The sequence below is a fragment of the Herpailurus yagouaroundi genome, unplaced genomic scaffold (genome assembly GCF_014898765.1).
Source record: "Herpailurus yagouaroundi ecotype Mexico unplaced genomic scaffold, PumYag 192, whole genome shotgun sequence".
NCBI classification, from domain to species: Eukaryota; Metazoa; Chordata; class Mammalia; order Carnivora; family Felidae; genus Herpailurus; species Herpailurus yagouaroundi.
The window spans coordinates 5792851-5805804 of NW_024412423.1; positions in this window are offsets into that span (position 1 = coordinate 5792851).

The following is a 12954-nucleotide window of genomic DNA, read 5'->3' on the forward strand; positions in this document are numbered from 1 at the left end:
TGGGGAGACCTGGTGGAAGGGCTTTGAGACGGCCTCAGAGCTCTCTAACGCTAGGGATGGGGAAACTGGGTGTTGACACACAGATTCCTGCCTGTCTTTTGAGGGCTGCCCCTAGGGCCATGTCCATTTCTGGAAATTCCCTCTGTTTGACCTTGGCAGGAGTTGAGGATAGTATAGTGGTGGCAGGGAGCCCGGGTGGATACAGTAAAAATGGTGAATGCAGAGGAGACAGGTGTAGGGCAGTTTTGTTTTGTTTTGTTTTTGGTCTTACTTGCATACAACCAGTACATGTCTACTTTGGACTTTGATGGTTGATCACAAAAACACAGTGTTATTCTATTCTATTCTATTTATTTAAAAAATGTTTTTAATGTGTATTTATTTTTGAGAGAGAGAGAGAGAGAGAGAGAGAGAGAGAGAGAGAGAGACAGAATCTGAAGTGGGCTCCAGGCTCTGAGATGTCAGCACAGAGCCCTCTGCCGGGCTTGAACCCACAAACTCATGACCTGAGCTGAAGGTGGACGCTTAACCACCTGAGCCCCCCAGGCGCCCCACAAAAACACAGTTTTAAGAGTACTAGTGTGGCTACAAAACATCTTCAGCACCGTGTACAACTACCTACATTGTCCTGAATGGCAGTATAAGCTACTGGCCATGTTGAATGGAGAGTAACATGAAATAAATTGGCAAAGGCACAGTATAGCTTAGTAGTTAAGCTACTGGCTTTGAAACCAAACCAACCTGAATTTATATGTGAGATTTGATGCTGATTAGAATTGTGAGCTTGAATAAGGCACTCCTTGAGTTTTCTCTTGAGTAAATGGATATACTAATAGTTGACTCATTGAGTTGCATGAGGGATATATGAAAATCTTGTTATAATAACTTCCAAGTCATCGATGCTCCATAGAGTAGCTATTACCATTAGGAAAATGATAATACCAATAAACAGGAGGATTTGGGGATTTTGTGTCGAATAGGTTTCAGTAGCTGTGACACATGATTAGGGACTTCTCTTTTGATCTAGTGTCAGGAGTTGTGCGTTCTAGACCTCAATAACTCATTTGTGAGTCAAGTCATCTGCTTACTTCCTTTGTCAAAAAGAAACAGTATCGGGTCACCTGGATGCCTCAGTTGGTTGAGCCTGTGACTCTCGGTTTCAGCTCAGGTCATGATCTCTGGGTTTGCAAGATTGAGCCCTGCATCCAGGGCTACATCAATTTTAATTAATTAATTAATTAATATTTAAAAAAAATATTTATTTTTGAGAGAGAGACAGAGCACAAGTGGGGGAGGGGCAGAGAGAGAGGGAGACACAGAATCGGAAGCAGGCTCCAGGCTCTGAGCTGTCAGCACAGAGCCCGACATGGGGCTCGAACACACAAACCATGAGATCATGACCTGAACCAAAGTCGGACGCCCCACCAACTGAGCCACCAGGCGCACCTCAATTTTATTTTTAAAAATAAAATAGCATCAAAACCTGTGGATATTTGCCATTTTGACCCAAGAATTTTTGGGAGGTTTAATCCGATTGATGAAACTTTATGCCATCAGTAATGTATGAATATAAGCATTTTTATAATCCACAATGGTGTTATGCCAGCCTTTTCCTCCTCTTAAATTTGTCAAAGCAGGATTGAAATATAACCTTGAAATCTTCTAAGACTTTGTCCCTTCTTTGCCACAGATCCTGAATACATTCTATTTCTAGTTATTCATTTAGAGAGTGAAAGCATGGAGTTTAAGTTTGAGAACATTGAGTGTCACATATGTCCAGGTAGATAATATGTAAGTTCAAAGAGTATTCACTGAATCTGATTTGATAAATCTTAATGGCCTGGTTCCCTACATTCATCATCGGTGTTCACTTACATCTCTGTGGAATCTTGGCCTTTTCTCTCAGTTGCAGGTATAACCTTGTGATATCAGATGAAAGTTTCACTCTTTTACAGACACATTATCCTGAGCAAATGTTTGCCATTTTGTGAACTGCCCTCAGTGCTGTGTGAGAAAAACTCCCTACTCTAAGCTGTTACTTTCTATCTCTCTCTCTCTCTCTCTCTCTCTCTCTCTCTCTCTCTCTCTCTCTCGGGCACATTTCTGTTTTCCTTGGATAAAATCATTGTTCTTTCCAATCCACTTGATAGCATTTTTTTTTTTTAACTATAACTGCCTTCGGTGACCCACATCTTCCCACCGAACTGAATTTGCCTGTCAGTCAAACCCAAAATTAACCTTTCTAAAACAAACCTTTGTATTTGCTAAATGTAAGCTTTGGGAAAGATGGATAGTGGTAATCTGATAGAAACTGGTGAAGGGGTATTTCTGAACAATGATGTGGTTTCTTATTTAACAGAAGTACTATAGAGCTTGAGGTCATATATGCCATGGAGCTTAATTGACTGAGGACAGCCCCCCTTTGTCCTTCCCCGAGACATGAATTCCATTCTATTTGAGTCATTCTCTTTCATGCCATGCCACCCTGCCCCATCCCATCGCATCTGAATCCCTTTCTAACACATGAACTATGAGCATGGCATTTTTTCTAGGTGGTAAGACCAGTGGAAGTCGTCTGGAAGATTTGTCGGGCCCAAGGAAGTCTTTAATAGTAGGAAAGCAGGAATCTAAGTTCCAGTTTATTTTTCAGGCCAACCATATTATTCCAACATGGCTACCGTGAGTATGGATTTAGGAAGAAGTAAAACTCCTTCAAGGTACTTTCTAAGATGAACTCAAAAGGAGTCATTAGTCTCTATGCTTCATGGAGTAAAGAAGAGGCAGTGGTAGGCTAATGTAGCTCTTCGATGAGATTTAAATTTGCTTGTGGAAATAGGAACAAAGAAAAAAGAACAATGAATAGAACTCAGTAGTAAATGAGTGGACATCACGGGACTCCAGCCAATGACCATGGCCAGGGAAGCTGATGTTCTCAAACTATGCTTAGGCTCTCCCTGGCTTATCTGGTCCTCCTCTGCTGTGATGCTCTTAGTTCCCAGGATAGCCTAATATGCTAAGCTGGGCTATGTCATTCACAGACTGAGAGAGGGCCACCGTTTTTCTTTTCTCCTTGATTCCTAAGAAGTGAACAGAAGCTACAAGGGACACCAAAGATTTTTAAGTCTATAAATAGGTGAAGAAATGAAAGCATAGTGTGGTGGGGAAAAAGGAAAACTAATTTCATGTTTGTTGTTGAAACTATCTCATTGCAAGAGTTTAACAAGACGGTGATAATGGAAAGCCTTTACAGGTTTACTGAAAAGATTGAAACAGACACTAGACTTCAGACACTTCTATTCAAAGCTCCATTATTTATTTGCAGAGACAAAGCTACATATCCCATAAAAGGAAATGGCCTGCCAGCTAAACTTGGCTCTGCTACATGTGACTTTCCGACCAAGTTTTGGATCATCCACAGTTAATTCCACACATATACTACAAATAGAAAAATTTACCTTACGTCAGTACATTTATTTTGAAGGATGGTAAAAATTCTTGAGATCAGCATGGTTAAGTTCACAGTGTTTATACCTGTAAAGTTGATTTGTATGCTTTGGGTTAATATTTTTATTGCGAAATAACTCCTAATATAAATTTGCAAGAAGGACTATAAACACTCTAATGTATCCTTGATCCAAATTTGTCAGTTGAGAACATTTAGCCCCATTTGATTTCTTTCTTTCTTTCCTTTTTTTTAAGTTTCTTTCTTTATTTTGAGAGAGAGAGAGAGAGAACACGCATGAGCAGGAGGCGGGTAGAGAGAGAGAGAGAGAGAGAGAGAGAGAGAATCTGTCAGTGCAGAGCCCGACATGGAGGTCGATTTCACCCCGAACCATGAGATCATGATCTGAGCTGAAATCAACAGTTGGGCGCTCACCTGACTGAGCCACCCAGACACCCCTGCCCCATTTGCTTTCTCATAGTCGCACTCTCTCCACCTATAAATAACACCTCTTTTCTTTCCACTAGAAAGTGAATTGCCGTTGACCCTCTTCTTGCCCTCCATACTTTCAGGCATTGCTGGCCACCAACCACTAGCATCTGTTCACATTTTGCCGATTCGACAGATAGGACCCTTTGGAGAATTTCTTTTCTTTCTTTTTCTTTTTCTTTGCAGTCCAGGATGTAATTTCAAGATTATGCATTGCATTTTGTTGTCATGCCACTTTGATCTTCCACCTAAAGAACTTTCCCAGCCTTTGTTCTGAATGAAATTGACATTTTTGAAGAGTACAAGTAATTTACTTCATACATTATCCCTTAATTTGAATTTGTCTCCAGTTTCCTTTTAATTACCTTCAAGTCACGGATTTACTGAATAAATGATGTGTTATTTTCAGTGTGTTACACTGCGAAGGTGGTCACCTTTTCTGTTAACTTAGATCACTTGGGTCAGGTAGTTTGCACTAGATTTCTCAACTCTAAAATGAATGTTCTACTTTTATAATTTAAAGGTAATTTGAGAAGAGATACATTTTGACTATGTAAATATGCTGTACCTGACAAAGCGTTGACTCATTAGCCCTAGTGTCTATTGAGGATTCTTGCCTGAATCAAGTGTTACAATGTTAGTTGCAAAAATTCAGTGATTTTTAAATTCTGTCATCTTATATTTATTAGTTGGCCTTCTGTTGGCTTTTTAATTTTCCTTATTTTTATCAATACATTCTATTTTTTTTTATTGTATTAAATTTTTTTTTAACATTTATTTGTTTTTGGGAGACAGAGAAACAGAGAGAGACAAAGTGTGAGCAAGGCGGGCGGAGGGGCAGAGAGAGAGGGAAACACAGAACCCAAAGCAGGTTCTAAGCTCCGAGCTGAGCCGTCAGCACACAGCCTGATGTGGGGCTCAAACTCACCAATCACCAGATCATGACCTGAGCCAAAGTCAGATGCTTAACTGACTGAGCCACCCAGGCGCCCCACTAATTTATTTTATTGAGTAGACTCTAATCTATTACTGTCATTATTTTGTTTTGAGGGTTAAAGTATCCAGGCATTAGGAAATATTGTGTGTACCATGGTTGTTCCAAAACTTAATAATTTAAACTTGGCCACAAGATTCTATGCAACTTGGAGGAGGAAGTTGTTCTGTATCTTCCATTCTGTTCTGCCTACTGTCTGCCTCCAGAGCCCAACCTATATATCTGGAAGCCCTAGGTTCTTTTTTTTTTTTTGTGGTTTCTAGGTGAGTTTGGCCCATGAGGAGAGCTTGCCTATAGGTGAAGGGGGGATGCAGAGTGAGATTAGCTATTTTTCATGTCGGGTCATCATTAAAGATGATTTAATTTTTTGAGAGATTGTGAGTAAAGGCAGAACTCTTTACTCTGGATGAGTCCAAATACTTGCATTGTCCTTATTGTTCTGCCGTCTCTGATGTGTCTAGGTATAGTTTGAAAATGTATCTTGTTGAGGATTTGTTCACCTTCTAGAATCAGCACTCTAAAAAATTCCAGATATTTTCTCTTTTAATATCGGGTCTCGCTGTTCTCTTGAACATCTCCTTTTAGAAAGAGTTTGGGGGGCACCTGGGTAGCTCAGTCTTAAGCGGCCGCCTTTGGCTCAGGTCATGATCCTATGGTTCATGGGTTTGAGCCCTGCATTGGGCTCTTTGCTGGCTGTACAGATCCTACTTCAGATCCTCTGTTCCTTTCTCTCTCTCTGCTCCTCCCTTTCTTGTGCATGCTCTCTCTCTCTCTCTCTCTCTCTCTCTCAAAAAAAAAAAAAAGAGTTTAGAATTTTTCATGCTCTTCTTTGGGTCTCTTAACAGCTTTTTTTTTTTTTCTTTTTTTTTGGTATTTTGGCCTGATTTCTCTCCACTTCATTCTAGAACATATTCTCCTATATATTTGCAGTTCACTGGTTTTCATTTCAGGTTTAATTTGCTTTTGAACCCATCACTGAATTTAAACTTTTCATGACTGCTTTTCTTACTCAGAATTTCTTTTTGGTTTCTTTTAAACTCTAACTTGACTCATGTGAACATTTAATTAATTAATTAATTAATTTAAATTGTTTTTAACATTTATTTATTTTTTGAGAGACAAAGCGTGAGCAGGGAAGGGGCAGAGAGAGAAGGTGACACAGAACCCGAAGCAGGCTCCAGGCTCTGAGCTGTCAGCACAGAGCCTGATGTGGGGCTCAAACCCGCGAACCAGGAGATCATGACCTGAGCCGAAGTCAGATGCTTAACCAACTGAGCCACCCAGGAGCCCCTCTTGGAACATTTAAAATACGCTTTTGTCAAAAAATTAGTTGCTGTTACATCCCTTGATTTTTCTGCAGGTGTCTATGCTAGGATTTATTTTGCTGCAGATTCTTTCTCATGGAACTTCTGCCATGTTGTATTTTGTAATTTGAGAATTGGTGTTCTCCTCGGTGGTGATTTTGATGTGGGAACTACTGTGAGGCCTCTCAGGTGTTGGCTTATGCCAGGAGTCCAGGGTTCTCGTGACAATTTTTTATGTGATTTCTCAGTTTGGAGACAAATAAAGCATGTGAAAGGCATAAACTGGAATTCCAAACTGCCAAGAAGTATTGGTCACTGTTAGGTGACCCTCGGTCCTGGATAGGATTGGCTGATGACCATGTATTGGCAGGTGGTTTGTTCTTGTTGGTGTCTTCATGGAGAAGCCCAAACAGGGTCTAATTTAATGCAGAGATGCCTCCCTTTGATTTTGCTTTCCATAGGTCCATGGTCTCTTCTTCTTGGTGCTTCGACTCCAGTGCTGAGATGAGACCAAAAATCCTATCTAGGGAATTGGCTCCCACACACATTCATTGCTCTTAGTTCTTAAAGTTTTTTTGAGATAGAGAATGAGAGGGAGAGAGAGAGAATCCCAACCAGGCTCTGCACTGTTAGCACAGAGCCCAACACCAGGCTCGATCCCATGAACTGTGAGATCATGACCTGAGCTGAAATCAGGAATCAGATGCTCAACCAACTGAGCTCTCCAGACACCCCCAGTGCTCTTATTTCTAATTGTTACTTTATTTCTGCTTTTTAAGAGCTATTTAGATAAACTTCACCTACCATAAATTCACCCATTTAATGCACACATTTCAATGGGTTTTTGTATGTTCAGTTTTCAGCTTTGACCACAAGTAAGTTTAGAATATTATCATCACCTAAAAAATAAACCCCTTATCATTTAGTGGACTCTCCTGATGTCCCTCAGGGTTCATCACCCTGAGCCACTAATCTCCCTTATATCTCTATGGATTTTCCTTTTCAGAATATTTCATGTAGATAGAATCCTACCATATATAGTCATTTGTGACTGGCTTCTTTCCCTTAGCACAGCGTTGTCAAGGTTCACCCATTTGTACCATGTTCCAGTATATTCTTTTGTGTTGCCAAATAATATTCCATTGCATAGATACACCACATGGTAATTATCCATTTTTCAGTTAATGGGTGTTTAGGGAATTAGCACTTTTTGGCTATTATAAATAATGCTGTTATGACCAGTCATGTACAAATTTTTGTGAGGACATATGTTTTTATTTCTCATGGGTATATATGTAGGAGTAACATTGCTGGATCTTAGAGCACCTCTGTGTTTAACCTCAGAAAATGTAAAGTAATATCTCATTATAGTTTTAATTAGCCTCATCCTTAAAAATTTTTTTTTAATGTTTATTTATTTTTTGAGAGAGAGAGACAGAGTGCAAGCTAGGCAGGGGCAGAGAGAGAGGGAGACACAGAATCTGAAGCAGGATCCAGGCTTTGAGCTGTCAGCACAGAGCCCTATGTGGGGCTCGAAGTCATGAACCATGAGGTCATGACATGAGCTGAAGTTGAATATTTAACTGACTGAGCCATCCAGGTGCCCCAGATTTGCCTTATCCTAATAGCTAATCATATTGAGCATTTTTTTCTTTTTTTAAAAAATTTTTTTTTCAACGTTTATTTATTTTTGGGACAGAGAGAGACAGAGCATGAACGGGCGAGGGGCAGAGAGAGAGGGAGACACAGAATCGGAAACAGGCTCCAGGCTCTGAGCCATCAGCCCAGAGCCTGACGCGGGGCTCGAACTCCCGGACCGCGAGATCGTGACCTGGCTGAAGTCGGACGCTTAACCGACTGTGCCACCCAGGCGCCCCTTGAGCATTTTTTTCTTGTACTTATTGGCCATTTTTGGAGAGATACCTGTTGATATCTTTCATTCATATAGGGATATGGATATCTGTCTGTCTCATAATTGAGTTCTAAGAGTTGCTATGTTTTCTAGATACAAGTTCATTATAAAATATTTGATTTGTACAAATTCTCTCCCATATTCTGTGGGTTGACTCTTCACTTATGATTCCTTGAAACCCCAAATTTTCTAATTTTGGTGTCAAACTTACCTTTCTTTTTCTTGTGCCATTTCTAAGAAACCATTGCCTAATCCAAGAGCACATGTTTTCTTCTAAGAATGTTGTATGTTTAGCTTTTGCATTTGAGTATTGAATATAGTTTCAGAATTTTTGTATATCATGTGAGGTAGAGGTAGAAATGAATTCTTTGGCATTTACATATCGAGTCTTCCCATCACCATTTGTTGAAAAGGCCATTCTTTTCCCTTAGAATGATCTTGGTACCCTTGATAAAAATCATTTGACCATGAATGTGAAGGTGTAGATTTGGACTCACAGTTTTCTTCTATTTATCAATATATCTATACTCAATCCAGTGCCACACTGTGATGCATGCTTACTGGGGCTTTAAAAAAATTTTTTTTTAACATTTTTATTTATTTTTGAGAGACAGAGACAGAGCATGAGCAGGGGAGGGGCAGAGAGAGGGAGACACATAATCTGAAGCAGGCCTCGGGCTCTGAGCTGTCAGCACAGAGCCTGACATGGGGCTCAAACTCATGAACCGTGAGATCATGACTTGAGCCGAAGTCAGACACTCAACCAACTGAGCCACCCAGGTGCCCCATTGGGACTTGGTAGTAAGCTTTGAGATGGAAAAGCATGAGTTTTCCAACTTTGTTCCTTTTCAAGGTTGTTTTGATTTGGGTCCTTTGAATTTTTGTACGATCTTTAGGATCAGATTGTCAGTTAATACAAAAAAAGATGAAAAAAATAGGTGATTATTTTTTGGGGGTGATTTTTTTCTTGGGGTGGCATGATTTTTTTTATTGTTTAAGTCAAAGTAAAATAACTTAGTGTTAATAGTTATAGGTGTATACTATAATGATTCAACAATTCTGTACATTCCTCAGTGCTCATCAAGAGAAGTGTAATCTTAATCTCTTTGATCGATTTCACACATCCTCTCGCCTACTTACCCCACTGGGAAGCCTCAGTTCTCTATATTTAAGAGTGTTTTTTGGTCTTGTTTTCACCTTTGTTCATTCGTTCTGATTTTAAATTCCCTGTACGAGTAAATCCTATGGTCTGTCTTTCTCTAACTTAGTTTGCTTAGCATGATACCCTCTAGGTCCATTCATGTTGTTGGAAATAGCAAGACCTCATTCTTCGTTATGGCTGGTAATGTTCCAGTGTGTGTGTGTTGTGTGTGTGTGTGTGTGTGTGTGTGTGTGTGTGTACATACCACATCTTCTTATCCATATCCATGGATACTTGGGTTGCTTCCATAGCCTGGCTATTGTAAAATAATGATGCGGTACACAGAGGGGTGCTTATATGTTTTTGAACTAGTGTTTTCATTTCCTCTGCATAGGTATCTAGTCATGGAATCACTGGATCATACAGTAATTCTATTTTTAGTTGTTGGAGGAATCCCCATACTGTCTTCCACAGTGGCTGTACCAGTTTGCCTTCCGACCAACAGTGTGTCAAGGTTCCTTGTTCTCTACATCCTCGCCAACACTTCTTATTCTTGTGCTTTTGATTCTAACCATTCTGACTGGGGTGTAGCTATAACTCCTAATGGTTTTCATTTCTACTTCCCTGATGATTAGACTGTGCATCTTCTCCTTTGTCTGTTGGACATCTGTATGTTTCTTTGGAAAATTGCCTATTCAGGTCCTACACCCATTTTTAAATCAGGTTATTTGTGGGTTTTTGTTGTTGTTGGTGGTGGTGTTGAGTTGTGGAAGCTTTCCATATATTTTGAATGTTAACCCCTTAACCAGATATATTGTTTGCAAAGATCTTGTCCCATTCAGTAGGTTGCATTTTTGTTCTGTTGTTGGTTTCTTGGTGGTGCAAAACCTTTTCATTTTGGGGGGTAGTCTCAAGTTTAACTTTGCTTTTATTTCCCTTGCCTGAGGAGACACCTCTAGAAAAAAAGATTTCTGTGACTGCTGTCACAGAAATTACACCTATATTTTCTTTTAAGAGTTTTATGGTTTCAAGTTTCACATTTGGGTCTTTAATCCATCTTGAGTTTATTTTTCTGTATGGTATGAGATGGTGGTCCACGTTCATTGTTTTGCATGTTGTTGTCCAGTTTTTCCAACATCATTTGTGGATGAGACTGTCTTTTATCAGTAGTATATTTTTGCCTTCTTAATTAATTGAGTGGGTGAGATCTTACCTGGATTGTATTGAATCTGTAGATTAATTTGGCGAATGTTGCCATCTTAACACCTGTGAGTCTTTAAATTAATGAACATGGAATGTTGTGGCATTTACTTAGATCTTGACTTTCTCTCAACGTCGTTGTGTAGTTTTCAGAGCAACAGTTTCTCTTGTTTCGTTAAACTGTTGATAGCATTTTAAATGAGATTGTTTTACTGGTGCTTTTGACTATTATACACTGCAAAAGTATAGGAATAAAACAGATTTTTCTATACTTTATTAATTTAATTAAAAAGACATTTAAAAATACTTGTATGCTGTAACCTTGCTGAGCCAGTTGTTTTCATTCTAATAATTTTCAGTGAATTTCTTAGGATTTTCTATATACAAGGTTATGTCACCTACAAATAGAGATAGAGGCTTACATCTTTGCGATCTGATGGTTATTTGTCTGTTTGTTTATTTATTTATTGCCTAACTGCACTTCCAATACAATGCTAGTTGGAATTGATGAGATCAGACATCCTTATCTTGTTTCTGACCTGAATGTTACACCTACTTTACCCTTGTGGGATAGATCCCACTTGTCAAGGTATACAATCACTTTGTGGTGAGGCTTTTTAGATCTATATTCATAAGAGTTCTTGGTCTATAGATGTTTTGCCTCGTGATGTTTTGTTTTGGATAGCAGAGTAACCCTCCATCATGGCGTAGGGACCACAGACTCTGCCTATTCTGACATTCAGTCACTTTTCTTAAGTAAGTTTTCCTTTATTTGCTGTGTATTTGTTTCCTATGGCAGATGTAGCAGATGACCACACACCTTGTGGCTTAAAACACAGAAAGTTATTGTGTTGTGATTCTGGAGGCCAGAAGTCCTAAATCGGTATCATTGGACTAAAATTACAATGTTAGCACTGAGTTGTGCTGTGTTGGGGTTTCTCTGGAAGGATCAATTCCTTGCCTACTCCAGGTTCTGGTGGCTACTAGCTTTCCTTGGTTTGTAGCCACATCACTTTAACCTCGGTGCCCATAGGTCATAATATCTTCTCGGACTTTGTCTTACCAAATCTTCTGGTATCTTGCAAAGATACTTCCAATTGAATTAACAGCTCAACAAGATAATCCAGGTTAACCTTTTGATTTTAACATAATCACATCTGCAAAAAACCCTTTTTTTTAATGTTAAAGTTATGGGAGTGCCTGGGTGGCTCTGTCAATTAAGCGTCTGACTTTGGCTCAGGTTATGACCTCATGGTTCGTAGGTTCAAGCCCCACATTGGGCTCTATGCTGACATCTTGGAGCCTGGAGCCTGCTTTGGATTTTGTGTCTCCCTCTCTGTTGGCCCCTACCCTGCTCATACTCTGTCTGTCTCTCTCTGAAAAATAAACATTAAAAAATGATTTAAAAAAGATAACAGTTAGAAATTCTGAAGCTGAGGACATGGGGTCTCTGGGTCGCCATTATCCAGCCTACCACATGCTTGATGCCCTTAGGACAATTTCTCCAGACTTGAAATGTTTTTCCCTTGTAACTAATTTTACTAGTTACGATTGCTGGTCAAAAATAGGTGGCAGATCTCCTCCATTGCCATTCCAGAAACATTAAAAAAAAAAAAGATTTTATTTAAATTCCAGTTAGTTAACATACAGTGTACTATTAGTTTCAGATGTACAATTTAGTGATTCAACATGTAAAAGTTTTTAATCTAACATTTTCAACTATTTTTGGAAGAGTTTTCAGTTTATATTTTCTGTCCCTTTTGGGGACCTGGAACTCAATAATTTTAATAAACTCAGCATCACGTAAACCCAATTCAAAGCAGAACAGTCATGAGGTAATGACCCCTGGCTGCCAATAGGTATACATGCATTCGTGTGTAAAAGTGTTATTTCAACGGTGGGTTCTAAAAATGGATGCTATTTTATCCTAGTGGTTGATAGAAGTATCTGACAGAAGAAAGTTTTTAAAGGGGTCTTAGCAAATTCTACCTCTCATCACACATTGAAGGGTATTGTGGGGAGAAACATACCTGAGGTCAGCTATGATGATCAGAAGCTTGAAGTCTATGGGTTGGACGAAATCTTAGTGTTGACATTGCCAATGTGCATTCTCTTCTCTTTAGATAATTGAAAGTTGGTTTTCCTTTGGGAAGGGACTCGACCCTCATTCTCTGTGCCTGGGGTGCAAGATGGACTCCATGCTGTTTGGCTCCAAGTTGCAGATGTTGGCGCATGAGTCAGCCATGGAAGGACAGCCTATTACCCTTGGCCCAGTGATAGGTGTATGACTTAAATGTGGACAAAGAGTGTTGGTGTTGTCAATGGTAGTTGTAGTAGTGTGGTTTACTTCTATGTGTATGTTTGCATATGTGTGTTTTCCATTGAGATTCTTTTTAATACAATTTATTGTCAGATTGGTTTCCATACAACACCCAGTGCTCATCCCACCAGGTGCCCTACTCAGTGCCCATC